This window comes from Nicotiana attenuata, chromosome 6 (assembly GCF_001879085.1).
Source record: "Nicotiana attenuata strain UT chromosome 6, NIATTr2, whole genome shotgun sequence".
Lineage (NCBI taxonomy): Eukaryota > Viridiplantae > Streptophyta > Magnoliopsida > Solanales > Solanaceae > Nicotiana > Nicotiana attenuata.
Genome location: NC_031994.1, coordinates 75,398,213 through 75,412,823, shown reverse-complemented (window position 1 = coordinate 75,412,823; position 14,611 = coordinate 75,398,213). Strand labels below are relative to the sequence as shown.

The following is a 14,611-nucleotide window of genomic DNA, read 5'->3' as shown; positions in this document are numbered from 1 at the left end:
ATGGTGGGAAATCCGGATCGTGACAAGTTGGTATCAGAGCACTAGGTTACATAGGTCTCACAACTCACGGACAAACTTAGTAGAGTCTGAGGGGTCGGTACGGAGACGTCTGTACTTGTTCCCCAGAGGCTATTGTGTTAGGAAAAATCTGTCATTTGTTCTTTCTCGTCGTGCGCTTTGGTTTCTAAATGCTGATTGAATTTCTACTCCGTTCTTTCGCGAATGGCGAGGTCATGTACCGTTTCTTCAGCTGAGCAGCAACACAGACCAGTGATAGGTCAGCTACGTCTTCGGAGGCTTTGTGGAGATAAAGGTATTAGAGGTGGAGGTAGAGATGCGAGAAGTGGAGGTAAAGGTATTAGAGGTGGAGGTGCAGGTACTGTTCTGGCTTGTGGTAGAGAAGCTTCGGTCTTAGTTTGCGCCGTATCGGGTCATGCTCGGTGATTCTTTGAGTGCCTTGTTTATGTGTCTACGCCGGTGATTGATTTTATTGTGGTGGATTGCGTCCATTGTTCACGTAAAGTGGCTATCGACGGTTTTGAGACCCGTGTTGATTTACTGCCTTTAGATATGGTGGAATTCGACGTCATATTGGGGATGGATTGGTTGTCCCCATATCATGCCATCTTAGATTGTCACGCCAAGACCGTGACCTTGGCTTTGCCAGAATTGCCCCGACTAGAGTGGAGAGGGACCTGAGGTCATGCCACTCGCAGAGTTCTTTCATATGCTAAGGCTCGACGTATGGTCGAGAAGGGGTGCTTGGCTTATCTGGCATATGTCCGTGACTCCAGCGCAGAGGTTCCTTCTATTGACTCCTGTATTGATCTGGCTCCGGGCACGCAGCCCATTTCTATCCTGCCGTATCGCATGGCCCCGCCAGAGTTGAAGGAGTTGAAGGACCAGTTGCAGGATTTGCTAGAGAAGGGTTTTATCAGGCCTAGTGTTTCTCCTTGGGGTGCGCCGGTGTTATTTGTGAAGAAGAAGGATGGTTCGATGCGGATGTGTATTGATTACCGGCAATTGAACAAAGTGACGATAAAGAACAAGTATCCACTGCCGAGGATTGATGATTTGTTTGACCAGCTCCAGGGAGCAAGGGTGTTCTCAAAGATAGACTTGAGATCTGGCTACCATCAGCTGAAGATTAGGGCGTCTGATGTCCCTAAGACAGCATTCCGCACTCGGTATGGGCACTATGAGTTTTTAGTCATGTCAAATTGGGGTTATCAATGCCCCAGCAGCATTTATGGAGTTGATGAACCGAGTGTTCAGGCCTTATCTAGACTTGTTCGTGATAGTCTTTATAGATGATATTCTGGTGTACTCCCGCAGCCAGGAAGAGCACGAGCAGCACCTCAGAGTGGTTCTTCAGACTCTGAAGGATAGTCAGTTATATGCTAAGTTTTCGAAGTGTGAGTTCTGGTTGAGTTCGGTTGCATTTCTGGGTCATATTGTATCAGCTGAGGGTATTCAGGTGGATCCAAAGAAGATAGAGGCAGTCAAGAATTGGCCTAGACCAGCATCAGCTACAGAGATCCGGAGTTTTTTGGGGTTGGCAGGCTACTACAGACGGTTCGTGGAGGGATTTTCATCTATTGCAGCCCCGATGATCAGGTTGACCCAGAAGGGTGCCTAGTTCAGATGGTCGGATGAGTGTGAGGCGAGCTTTCAGAAGCTCAAGACAGCTCTGACTACGACACCGGTATTGGATTTGCCCATAGGTTCAGGGCCTTATACAGTCTATTGTGATGTTTCCCATATTGGGCTTGGTGTAGTGTTGATGCAGGATGGCAAGGTCATTGCCTATGCTTCGAGGCAGTTGAAGACTCATGAGAAGAACTATCCAGTGCAAGATTTGGTGTTGGCAGCCATAGCTCACGCATTGAAGATTTGGAGGCATTATTTGTAAGGCATGGCGTGTGAGGTGTTCACTGATCACAAGAGTCTTCAGTACTTGTTCAAGCAAAAGGATTTGAATTTGAGGCAGAGGAGATGGTTGGAGTTGTTGAAGGATTATGATGTCACCATTTTATATCATCCGGGGAAGGCCAATATGGTGGCCGATGCTTCGAGTAAGAAGTCAGCCAGTATGGGCAGTCTTGCTTATATTCCGGTCAGTCAGAGGCCGCTTGCTTTGGATGTTCAGGCCTTAGCCAATCAGTTCGTGAGACTGGGTGTTTCTGAGCCCAGTCGTGTGTTAGCTTGCACGGTAGCTCGTCCTTCATTATTAGAGCGTATCCGTGATCGGCAGTTTGAGGATCCCCATTTGTGTGTCCTTAGAGACATGGTGCAGCATGGAGGTGCCCAGCAGGTTACCATAGATGATGATGGAGTTTTGAGATTGTAGGGCCGAGTATGTGTGCCTAATGTGGATGGACTTCGAGAGTTGATATTGGAGGAGGCCCATAGTTCCCGGTACTCTATTCATCCGGGCGCCGCGAAGATGTATCAGGATTTGCGGCAGCATTATTGGTGGCGTAGAATGAAGAAGGATGTTGCATATGTGGCTCGATGTTTGAATTGTCAGCAGGTTAAGTATGAGCATCAGAGGACTGGTGGATGGTTTCAGAGGATTGAGCTTCCCGAGTGGAAGTGGGAGCGGATCACTATGGATTTCGTTATTGGACTCCCGCAGACCCGGAAGAAGTTCGACGCAGTTTGGGTCATTGTTGATAGGCTGACCAAGTCAGCGCATTTCATTCCTGTGGCAGTCTCCTATTCATCCGAGAGGTTAGCTGAGATCTATATTCGGGAGATTGTTCGCCTTCATGGCGTGCCGGCATCTATCATTTCGGACCAGGGTACGCAGTTTACCTCGCGCTTCTGGAGAGCAGTTCAGCGAGAGTTGGGCACACGGGTTGAGTTGAGCACAGCATTTCATCCCCAGACGGACGGTCAGTCCGAGCGGACTATTCAGATAGTGGAGGACATGCTCCGAGCTTGTGTTATTGACTTTGGAGGTTCATGGGACCAGTTCTTGCCTTTAGCGGAGTTTGCCTACAATAACAGCTACCAGTCGAGCACCCAGATGGCTCCTTATGAGGCCTTATATGGTAGGCGGTGTCGGTCTCCGATCGGATGGTTCGAGCCGGGAAGGCTCGGTTGATAGGTACAGATTTAGTTCAGGAGGCCTTGGAGAAGGTCAAGGTCATTCAGGACAGACTTCGTTCAGCTCAGTCTAGGCAAAACAGCTATGCAGATCGTAAGGTTCGAGATGTAGCTTTCATGGTTGGTGAGCGGGTATTGCTCCGGGTGTCGCCGATGAAGGGCGTGATGAGGTTCGGAAAGAAGGGCAAGCTTAGCCCTAGGTACATTGGTCCGTTTGAGATTCTTGATCGAGTGGGAGAGGTGGCTTATAGACTTGCATTGCCACCTAGCTTATCAGCCGTGCACCCAGTTTTTCATGTGTCTATGCTTCGGAGGTATCACGGCGATCCTACCCATGTATTAGACTTCAGCAGTGTCCAGTTGGACAAAGATTTATCTTATGAGGAGGAGCCGGTAGCTATTCTAGACCGGTAGGTCCGACAGTTGAGATCTAGGAGTTTTCCCTCTGTTCGTGTTCAGTGGAGAGGTCAGCCCCCTGAGGCCTCGACCTGGGAGTCCGAGTCCGATATGCGGAGCCGTTATCCACATCTGTTCCCCGACTCAGGTACTTCCTTCTTTTGTCCGTTCGAGGACGAACGGTTGTTTTAGAGGTGGAGGATGTGACGACCCAAAGGGTCATCACCTATTTCCTCATCCATTCCGTGCTTTCGAGGCCTTAAAACCTCATTTTTTTACTTGCCTCGATTTGCGTGCGCAGTCCGGGCGCGTAGCCGGAAAGCTGTTATGTTGAAATATGTGAATTCCGTGAAAAATTTGAAGAATTTTGATATTAATATGATTATAGTTGACTTTGGTCAACATTTTTCGTAAACGGACCCGGACCCGAGATTTGACGGTCCCGGAAGGTCCGTAGAAAAATATGGGACTCGGGCATGTGCCCGAAATCGAATTCCGAGGTCTAGAGCCTGAGATATGAATTTTTCCGTGAAATTGTTTTTCTGAAATTATTAAGGAAAATGGAAATGAAAATTGATTAAAAGACTATGGTATCGGGCTCGTATTTTGGTTCCGACGCCCGGTACAAGTCTTAAATATGTGTTAAGCGCTTTCTGTAAAGTTTGGTCGAAATCGGACGTCGTTTGACGTGTTTCGGACTATGAGTTCAAAGCTTGAAAGGTTATGAAGTTTAGAAGAAGAATCATGTGTTTTGAGGCTTGATTCAATGATTTTGATGTTATTTTGGCGATTTGATCGCACGAGCAAGTCCGTAGGATGTTTTTGAGGTTGTATGCATGTTTGGTTTGGAGCCCCGAGGGCTCGGGTGAGTTTTGGATAGGCATCGGATTGCATTTCTCATGTTTTAAAAATCTGGTATGCTGGCTTCTGCAATTTTCGCAAATGCGAAGGGAAGACTCGCAATTGCGAGCTCGCAAATGCGAGCATTGCTTCGCAATTGCGAAGTCTGGGAAAATGGGGCACTGTAGCAAATGCGATCAACACTTCGCAAATGCGAAGTCTGGGGAAAAGGCTTGGGATCGGAAATGCGATCCATTGGCTCGCAAATGCGAGGTGTGCCTGGTCGCAAATGCGATCGAGTGTTCGCAAAAGCGAAACCTGGCCACAAGACATGGGTTTGCAAATGCGAACTAAGAATGTCGCAATTCCCAGCCCTGTTTTGTTCGCAATTGCGAACCATGGTTCGCAATTCCCATATCCGAGGCCCAGCAAATTTTATACTTAGTCGAAATTTCGCCACTTTTCACCATTCTTTCAAAACTCAAACACCATAGGCGAATTTTCAAGAGCAAACTTCATCCCAAATCACTTGTAAGTTGATTTTTACTCAATTCTTTCAATCTTTAACATCATTAAACATGTTTTCCACTTGAAATCAAAGATTTTCATGGGTGAAATTGGGATTTTTGGGTAGAACCTAGGTTTTCTATAAATTGGGGAGTTCGACCTCGATTTGAGGTCCGATTTCAAAACAAATTATATATTTGAACTCGTGGGGGAATGGGTAGCCAGATTTTGGTTCGAACCTCGAGTTTTGACCACGTGAGCCCGGGGCGATTTTGGAATTTTTGGAAAAAAAACTTGGGAAACTCATTTTTATGCATTCAAATTGATTCATATAATGTTTATTAAAGTAATTGAGCAATTTGTGATTAGATTCGAGCGAATTGGAGGTGGAACCACGAGGTAAAGCAATAGTTGAGGATTAAGTGGATTTCAAGGCTTTGAGGTAAGTGTTTGGTTTAACCCTAGCTTGAGGGAATAGGAGTTGAGTCTTGTTGCTAACTGCTATGTGATCGAGTACGATGTATAGGCATGGTGACGAGTATCTATACATTGGTGTCTAGCATGACCGTGAGTCCTTATAATGTGATTATCATGAATTTATTGTGAATTTCATGTTTATTGGAGTATTTCCATATATTGTGAATAACATGTGAATGGTGATATGATAATTTGATTCCTAGGAGCATTGGCTCGAACTGTGATACGAATATTGAAAGTATATGAAATGACTTGATTCATTGAGGAGCGTCGGCTCCAGTTGTAGAACGAATTGCGAAAGTATAAGTGATAATTGAACCTCTAGAGCATCTGCTCGAGTTGTGAAAAATAATTGTGAAGTAAAAGCGAGAAAGAGGAGAGATCATTATGCTGCCCTCTTGGCGGGCTATTGTTGGGTTGTGATTCCTCTGCATTGTGTTCTTAACGGATACTAGGGTCGCTCAGGTTATTGTTTCCTTGTGTCATATGATGACTATAGTTATAGATGGGTTGGTTGGGTATGGTAGTCGGTTAGATATAGCTGAGGTGGTCAAGTGTGGTAATAGGTTGGTTATAGCTGTGGTAGTTAGATGTTGGAACTAATGTGGTGGTTAGATGTTGGAACTAATGTGGTTATAGTAATCCCCTTTCCAGAATATTTGAGATGATGTTTTGTTCCCTTACTGGGAAGTCGTTATATTGTTGTTTGTGACGGAATATGAGATAAGAAATTTCTTGGAGCTTGGGCTCCAGTGATATCGTGAGATAAGAAAAGTAAGAAAGAGAAAACATTGTTGATTATTCCCTTGCCGGGACGTTTGGTTGAACTTGTTGGATTCTTTCCCTTGCCGGGATGTTTGTCAAATATTTACTTATTTTTATGCCCCTTAATTGTGACTGTTGTTTGGGGAGTCGACTGTTAAATGATATTGAGGATCGGGTTGCACGCCGCAACAATGATATTGAGGATCGGGTTGCACGCCGCAACAGTAAAAGGTGAGGATCGGGTTGCGCGTCGCAACAATGATACATGATAAATGATATGGGTCGGGTTGCACGCCGCAACAGTGGTATTGGTGGAGCGGGTTGCACGCCCAACAATAGTAATTATGGAGCGGGTTGCACGCTGCAACAGTTACTGGTACCATGTGTTTATTTTGAGTATTGGTTCTTGCTCACTGTAATTCTAAGCTGCTTTAGTTGGTTACTTTGGATTACTGTTAATATTGTTATCTCCCCATAGCATGTTTCCCCTCCCACATTGTTACTTGCCTGGTATTTCGATTCCGTTGTATATTTATAGCTGCACAGGTTCATGTGGTGTCCGGTCTAGCCTCGTCACTACTTCGTCGGGGTTAGGCTAGTCACTTACCAGCACATGGGGTCGGTTGTGCTGATGCTACACTTCTGTGCATTTTTGCACAGGTCCAGGTTCTGAGGAGCAGCAGCAGCATTAGTACGGGAGCAGGCTTTCATTATCACGAGACCGAGGTAGACTTGCAGGCGTCCGCAGGCCCGGCGTCTCTTCTTTATGTTTTCCTTTCGACTGTTGCCTCATTGTTTTCGAGACAGACAGTTGTTATATTTCTTTCAGACCTTTGTATTTAGTTTATTCTTAGTGGTTCGTGAGTAATGTGACACCAAATCTTTGGTAGAGGCTATTGTTGACTATTCCGCGTTTTGATTCAGACTTATAAATTAGACTTCCGCTATTATTATTATTATTATTAAATTCCATGTTTCTTATTGATGCTATGGATTGTTAACAGATTTATTTATTAATGAAAAGTAAATAAGTTGGCTTGCCTAGCTACCACGAGTAGGCGCTATCACGATCCCGATGGTGGAAAATCCGGGTCGTGACAAGTTGGTATCAGAGCACTAGGTTACATAGGTCTCACAACTCACGGACAATCTTTAACGAAAGGTTCTTTACTGAATAGTAATTAATGAAGTGAATGAAAATTATGGGAAACTAAGGTTTAAATCTCAACGGATAAGAAAAAAACGTTATCTTATAATTTACCTAATTTTTTGTGGACAGAGTTACTGAATAGTTATACTGACAAGAAGTAGTAGATATTCGATAGAACAGTCAGTAGAAAGTAACATGTACTAAGTAAAATAATCGAAGTGTGTACAAACTGATTCTAATATTACAATGTAAAAGAAGATAGTATACGATTTACGAAATGCGTCGAAAATTATGAGTTCAGTTGAATCCGTAATCGAACGGTTACTTCTGCCCCTGCCTAATTGTAAGCTCAGTCAAACACTATAGAATAACCTTTTCCAAAGATGGGAATTGGGATCTTTTGAGGTTCACCTTTGAGAGCATTTTTTATTGTTTCACCTTCCATGTGAAAAAAGTCAGAAAAAAATACTGTATTGGTATTTATTCTCGTGGGGATAGGTAAATGGAAAAGGGGTTTACTTGAAAAATCAAGTTTGCACACTTTTCTAGGACTTTTATTTTTATATCAAAGGACTTCTAAATTGTCTGAATTTACCTTCCTCGTCTATGTATTAAATCGAATTAATTGTTTTTTAAAAAAAAGATTATTAGTTCTTCACTTTTCAAGGAACTCTTCACAAGTGATGATTAGGAATGAGATCTTTTCAATCTTTTCGACTTTTGTTTTGTAAGACTCAGTAAAAAATATTAAAGAAATAGAATCATCTGATATAATTGATTTTCAGATAGGCATGGCATCGCGATTGAGCAAGAATCGAGCAAAGCAATTTTTTTTTTAATTATTATTATTAAAAAAATTGATTTGAGAAAAGAAGTTATGTTGGGACGCAGGGAAGAGGATTGTAAACAAGAACATGAAAACTCATCTACGAAGCATAGGCGAATTTTGTATGTTCAAGTGAATTTATTATTTTTCGATTCTTGAACTATGTACTTACCTTTATGCAAAACAACAACAACAACAAGAATAAGAACAATAACAACCCAGTAAAATTCTATAAGTGGGGTCTAGGGAAGGTAGAGTGTACGCAGACCTCACTCCTATCTCAAGGGGCGTTGAGAGGCTGTTTTCGATAGATCCTCAGCTCAAGGAGACGAAAAGGACAATATATCAGAACCACCAACAGAAAGCATAGAAATAATAACAACATCATAAGTGCCAGAAAGCAGATGAAAAACAATAGCAGTAGCACGTAAGAAAGGCTCGGTACTATGAAAAGTGTGGACATAACAATAACTACTAGCAATCTAGGACACAATCCTATCAGACTAGCCTCTCGCCCGGTATGGAGTAGAAAAGAGTTCCACTACCTCCTAACCTACAACCATAATGCTCGACCTCCACACCTTCACACCTTCCTATCAAGGGTCATGTCCTCGGAAATCTGAAGACTCGCGATGTCCTGCCTGATCACCTCTCCCCAATACTTCTTGGGCCGCCCTCTACCTCTTCTCATACTCGTAAATGCCAACCGCTCACATCTCCTTACTGGAACGTTCAGGCTTCTCCTCCGCACGTGCCCGAACCATCTGAGCCTAGCTTCCCGCATCTTGTCATTTATCAAGGCCACGCCCATCTTCTCCCGAATATCTTTATTCATAATCGTATCCATCCTAATATGCGCGATGCATTATAATAATATCATATTTATTCTGAATTCGCTAACTCTAAATTCTAGATTACGAGTTCGCGCCGTTTAAGTGTGAATTCAATGGCTGTAGTGATTTGGTGTATCAGTGGAAGGTGTGGTTGCATTTACAAATTGCACATATTCGGGTGAGGTAGAATAAATCTTGGTAGACATGGTGGGATTTCCTATGTGAAGTCATAAAGGAATAGAAAGTGGTATGCCCCAGCTAGCTAATGCAACTGTTTACAGATATAATTGGTTGTACTCTTGGCGGAGTATTTACTATTTCAACAACCTAGTAGTATCCAAATAGTATAGAGAAAAAAAAAACAATCTCCTTAAACCTTATAGGAAAGTTTCTTTTCCTTCATAGTATTTGTTGTCCGGAACTCACTAACTTGACTAATTTGTATTTGCGCCATAGGAACTAGGAAGTACATTGTTAGAGGTCTTTTTCCATCAAAAAGGACTTCATTGACAAGCTCGAACCCGAGATCTAGGGTTAAGATGAAGAACTCTGTATAGGATCAAATTTGACCCTCAGTATCTTTACGCCAGTGGGTACGCCTAATGAGTGTACGCCGACCAACGTAGCGGGTACAACTCGGCCGTGAGGACAAAAGCGACATCGTTTAGAACTCAGCGTCCACGATAGGGAGACGTTACCTATTTTTGTAACTTTTTGATTCTTTCGAGGAAGGTCTCCTATTATATAAAGGAGACCTCCACATTGTAAAAGGGGGATCTGATCTAATACAACTCTCTCATTTTTCTGGCTTTCTCTCTCTATATCTCTACCTCTAACGAAAATATCTTATTGGTAAACATTATCACTTTGCAATATCAGATCTACAACAATATTATCATCTTTGCATCTCTAGGCTTATTATATTTGATTACGATTTACCCCTTTTCTATTTTTGATTGTTTTATCGCTTACAAAGTATATCGTTAACTTTTGAGCCAAACAATTTGGCGCCGTCTGTGGGGATTTCGAGAATCAAAATCATAGTATCCACCTAGAGATCAACCAACTACCACTCTCTACACTACACAAAAACAGAACAATGGCAGAAAATAGCACAAGATCGAAAGCCATATTGGGTGTCACTACTAATCTCCTGGGCCCTCTCAACGAGGCCAGTGACGGTGGCATCCTGAATGCAACCCCTAGCATCACACCAGGTGCAGAGATCTCACCTTCCTCATCCGAAGGCCTGACGATCTTGCACGAAAAAGGAGCTTCCACATCTGCGGCTATGGAAGCACCCTCAGCGGTCAAAGAGCTACTGGAAAGATGGCTAACAAGCACTCTAAGTGGCTTGGTTGAGAGGTCACCGCAAAATAACATCGTATGTACACCAACGGTAGGTACCACTGCTGCCGTGGGTGAACCGGAAGCTACACTAGTAAATAACAGACCCATCGAGACACAGACCAACGATGGCACGCTAACAGCCATCCTAAAGAAGATGGAAGAAATGAAAAATGAAAACAAGGCGCTCCGTGGTCAGATGAAGGAACATCAGGAGAGGGTCGACAAGATCCCCGGTGCTCCCAAGTTGCTACCAAAACGCGACGTGGGAAGGTTCGTTGAACAACCATACACCGAAGAAGCTGCTCCTCACTCCACCCCAAAAACCTTCAAGATGCCACCCTACTTAAGGGTATATGACGGAACCACAGATCCCGAGGATCATCTGATCCACTACGTCACCGCTGTGAAGGGCAACGACCTATCGAAAGAACAAGTACCGTCGGTACTGCTGAAGAAGTTTGGCGAGACGTTGACAGGAGGGGCCTTAACATGGTACTCTCAGCTACCGGCCAAGGCAATATCAACGTTCGAGGAAATGGCGGATAAATTCGTCACAGCCCATGCAGGCGCGAAGAAAACGGAGGCCAGGGTCAACGACATCTTCGCCATCAGGCAAAACGCAGGAGAAGGACTCAGGGACTTCCTGGCAAGGTTTAACAGGGTAAGGATGAGTCTACCAAACGTATCGGAAGGTATGACAGTCGCCGCTTTCCAGAACGGGCTAAGCAGAGATGGTTCGAGGGCAACCAAGAAGCTGCTGAGCCGCCTCATGAAATATCCCCCTACCACATGGGAGGAAATCCACAACGCCTATTGCGCCTAGGTACGAGCAGACGAGGATGATCTTAATGGGCCGACCCAACGGCTAACAGCGATACACTCAGAAACAAGGAGAGATCGACGGAACGAAGGTCGACGGGAACAACTCCCCCGCTCCAACAGAGATCGACACCAGCCATACATCAGATCCTCCCATCCGCCACCAAGGCATACAGACGCACTACAGCGACACGTCGCCCCACTGCGAAACGAAAGAGGTACGCCCCCTTTATTAACTGCCCATAACTTTTGTGTATCTCCTTCAGAGATAGTGTACGCACTGGAGAAGCTAGGAACCAAGGTGTATTGGCCGCAGAAGATGAAATCAGACCCCGCCACAAGGAAATCAACGCCCTATGTGAGTTCAATCAGGAACGAGGACACAAAACCGAAGACTGCATAGGCCTACGGCAAGAGGTGGTCAGGATGCTGAACCAGGGATACCTGAGGGAGCTACTCAGTGACAAAGGAAAAATCAACTTTGCACGCGGACGGGAACAACTCCACGGGCCGCCGAAGCTACCTTCCCCAGCGCGCACGATAAACATGATCGTTGGAGGCGGCGATGAGTCAGTGATCAATCACGTCAAGCTCGCCACCACACACAGACTAAAGCGGACCATCGCCCATGAACGTTATGAGGACTTCGAAGATTGTATCACCTTCGATAAGTCTGATGCCGACGGTTTGTCTTTCCCTCATTATGATGCCTTAGTTATCACTTTACGTATCGCTGATACGGATGTTAAAAGAATCATGATCGATGACGGATATGGCGCCTGTATTATCCACCCAAGGGTCCTCATACTAATGGGACTCGAGGATAAGGTAATACCGCGCTGCATCACTAACCGATTTTAACAATGCAGTGGAACGGACGTCCGGAGAAATAGCACTGCCCGTCTTAGCGGGAGGAGTCACGCTGGAAACAACTTTCCACGTGATGAACCAAGAAACGGCGTACAACGTCATCATAGGACGCTCGTGGATACACGCCATGCTAGCGGTCCCTTCAAACCTCTACCAAGTGATCAAATTCCCTACCCCATGGGGAGTATTCAGTATTCGAGGTGAGCCACGCACCGCACAAGAATGCTACAAAATAGCCCAAGACTGCGCCCATACCCAACAGCTAAAGGGGGCGAGCGCGGAGGCATAGCAATTAGCCGTGTCGGGAACTAAGGTCAACCCGACAACGGACGTCATCAAAGACCCCGACGTCGTGGAAGCCTGTAAAGCAACGGTCGAAGACCTCGACCCAGTCCAATTGGACAAAACCGATCCTACGAAGAAAGCCTATATCGGGCAAGGTCTTGCCAACCCAAGTAAGTATTGTGAATTCTTAACTAACCATGCAGATTTGTTCGCCTTTTCCCATTCAGATATGCCGGGAATCCCGCGAGACATCGCCACCCACAAGCTGAATGTCGATCCATTACATCCGCCCGTGCGACAGATGAGGAGAAAATTCAACGCCGCCATCAATGAAGCGGTCGGTAAGGAAGTAGACGAGCTACTGGACAACGGCTCCATCAGAGAATCAAAGTACCCCGAGTGGGTCGCCAATGTTGTCATGGTCAAAAAGAAAAACGGGAAGTGGAGAATGTGTGTGGATTTCACCGATCTGAACAAGGCATGCCCAAAAGATCCATTCCCACTACCCCACATCGACCAACTGATCGACGCCACTGCAGGACATGAACTACTGAGCTTCCTAGACGCCTACTCCGGCTACAATCAAATCATGATGGCCGAGGAGGACCAAGAGAAGACAACTTTCATCACCCACCAAGGAACTTACTGCTATAAGGCAATGCCCTTCGGGCTCAAAAATGCGGGGGCTACATACCAGAGACTGGTAACCAAAATGTTCAAAGAGCAGCTCGGTAAGACTATGGAAGTCTATATCGACGACATGCTGGTAAAGTCGACAAGAAAAGAGGACCACATCGACCATCTGAAAGAAACCTTCGAGATGCTGAGAAGATACGGGATGAAACTGAACCCGGAGAAATGCGCCTTCGGCGTGGCATCAGGAAAATTCTTAGGGTTTCTCGTATCGCAACGAGGTATCGAAGTCAATCCAGATCAGATCAAGGCAATAGACGCAATACTGGAGATACTGAACAGCAAAAAGCAGGTGCAAAAGCTGACGGGGCGAATAGCCGCCTTGTCTAGGTTCATCTCACGGTCCTCCGACAGATGCCATAAGTTTTTTAATGTGCTGAGAAAGGACAAAGGGTTACAGTGGGATGAGGAATACGTCGAGGCCTAAGGAAATTGAAAGCGTACCTATCCTCACCGCCACTGCTAGCCAAAGCCAATTCAGGCGAGCCACTGCTGGTATATTTAGCCGTATCAGAGGTCGCCGTCAGCGCAGTCCTAGTTCGTGAAAATGAAGGTACGCAATCTCCTATTTACTATATTAGCAAAACCTTAGTGGACGCCGAAACACGGTATCCACACGTTGAAAAATTAGCGTTGGCATTGGTAGTAACGACCTTCCCTTTGAGAAGTATCCTGCACAAGCCTGAGTTATCAGGCAGACTCGCCCGATGGGCCATAGAGCTCAGTGAGCACGATATCTCATATCATCCAAGGAACGCCATCAAGTCGCAGGTACTTGCCGACTTCATAGCCGACTTCAGCGCAGAGATACTACCAGAGGCGGAATTGGAGGCACGTTGTGCCCCCTCCAATGCCGACCTATGGACTCTTTACACTGATGGCACCGCTAACGCCTCGGGATCGGGGCTGGGACTCGTTCTCGAGGTCCCCACGGGCGAAACAATTCGCCAGTCCACACGATGCCCCGAGATGACTAACAACGAAGCCGAGTACGAGGCTGTTATTGCAGGTTTGAAACTAGCCATCAAGTATGGAGCTCGACGACTCGTTCTCCATTGCGACTCTCAGCTCGTGGTGAACCAGGTCACAGGGACTTACCAAATCAAGGAGCAGAGGTTGCAAAAATACCAGTCAGAAATCCACAGGTTAATGACCGAGTTCGACGAGTTCCGCTTCGAACAAGTTCCAAGAACACAGAACGTCGAGGCAGACGGCTTAGCAAAATTAGCCACAGCCACTAAAAAGTTCAACAAAGAAAGCGTGGTCACCCTCCTCCATTCAGCCATTGATCACCCCGAGGTACTCTCTCTAAATTTGACTTGGGACTGGCGCAACCAATTTGTATCCTATCTGCAGGATGGAACACTCCCCCTCGACAAAAAAAGAAGCCAAGAAGCTCCGCGTACAGGCCGCCCGGTATTGCCTGATAAATCACGAGCTCTACAAAAGGACGTTTGGCGGACCCCTGGCCAAGTGTCTAGGGCCGCAACAAACGCGGCCAGTGCTCGAAGAGGTACATGAAGGACATTGCGGTGCCCATACAGGCAACCGCGCCCTCGTGCGTTGCATAATACGAGCCGGCTATTATTGGCCCACTATGAAGAAAGACGCAGCAGAATATGTCCGCCGATGCGAACAATGCCAAAAGTATGCCCCCATGATACATCAACCAGGAGAACCACTTCACTC

At 45.6% G+C, this 14,611-nt stretch overlaps 1 pseudogene; it reads left to right on the top strand.

The window, feature by feature from the left end:
• On the top strand, positions 1,003 to 1,411 carry LOC109228396 (annotated as a pseudogene).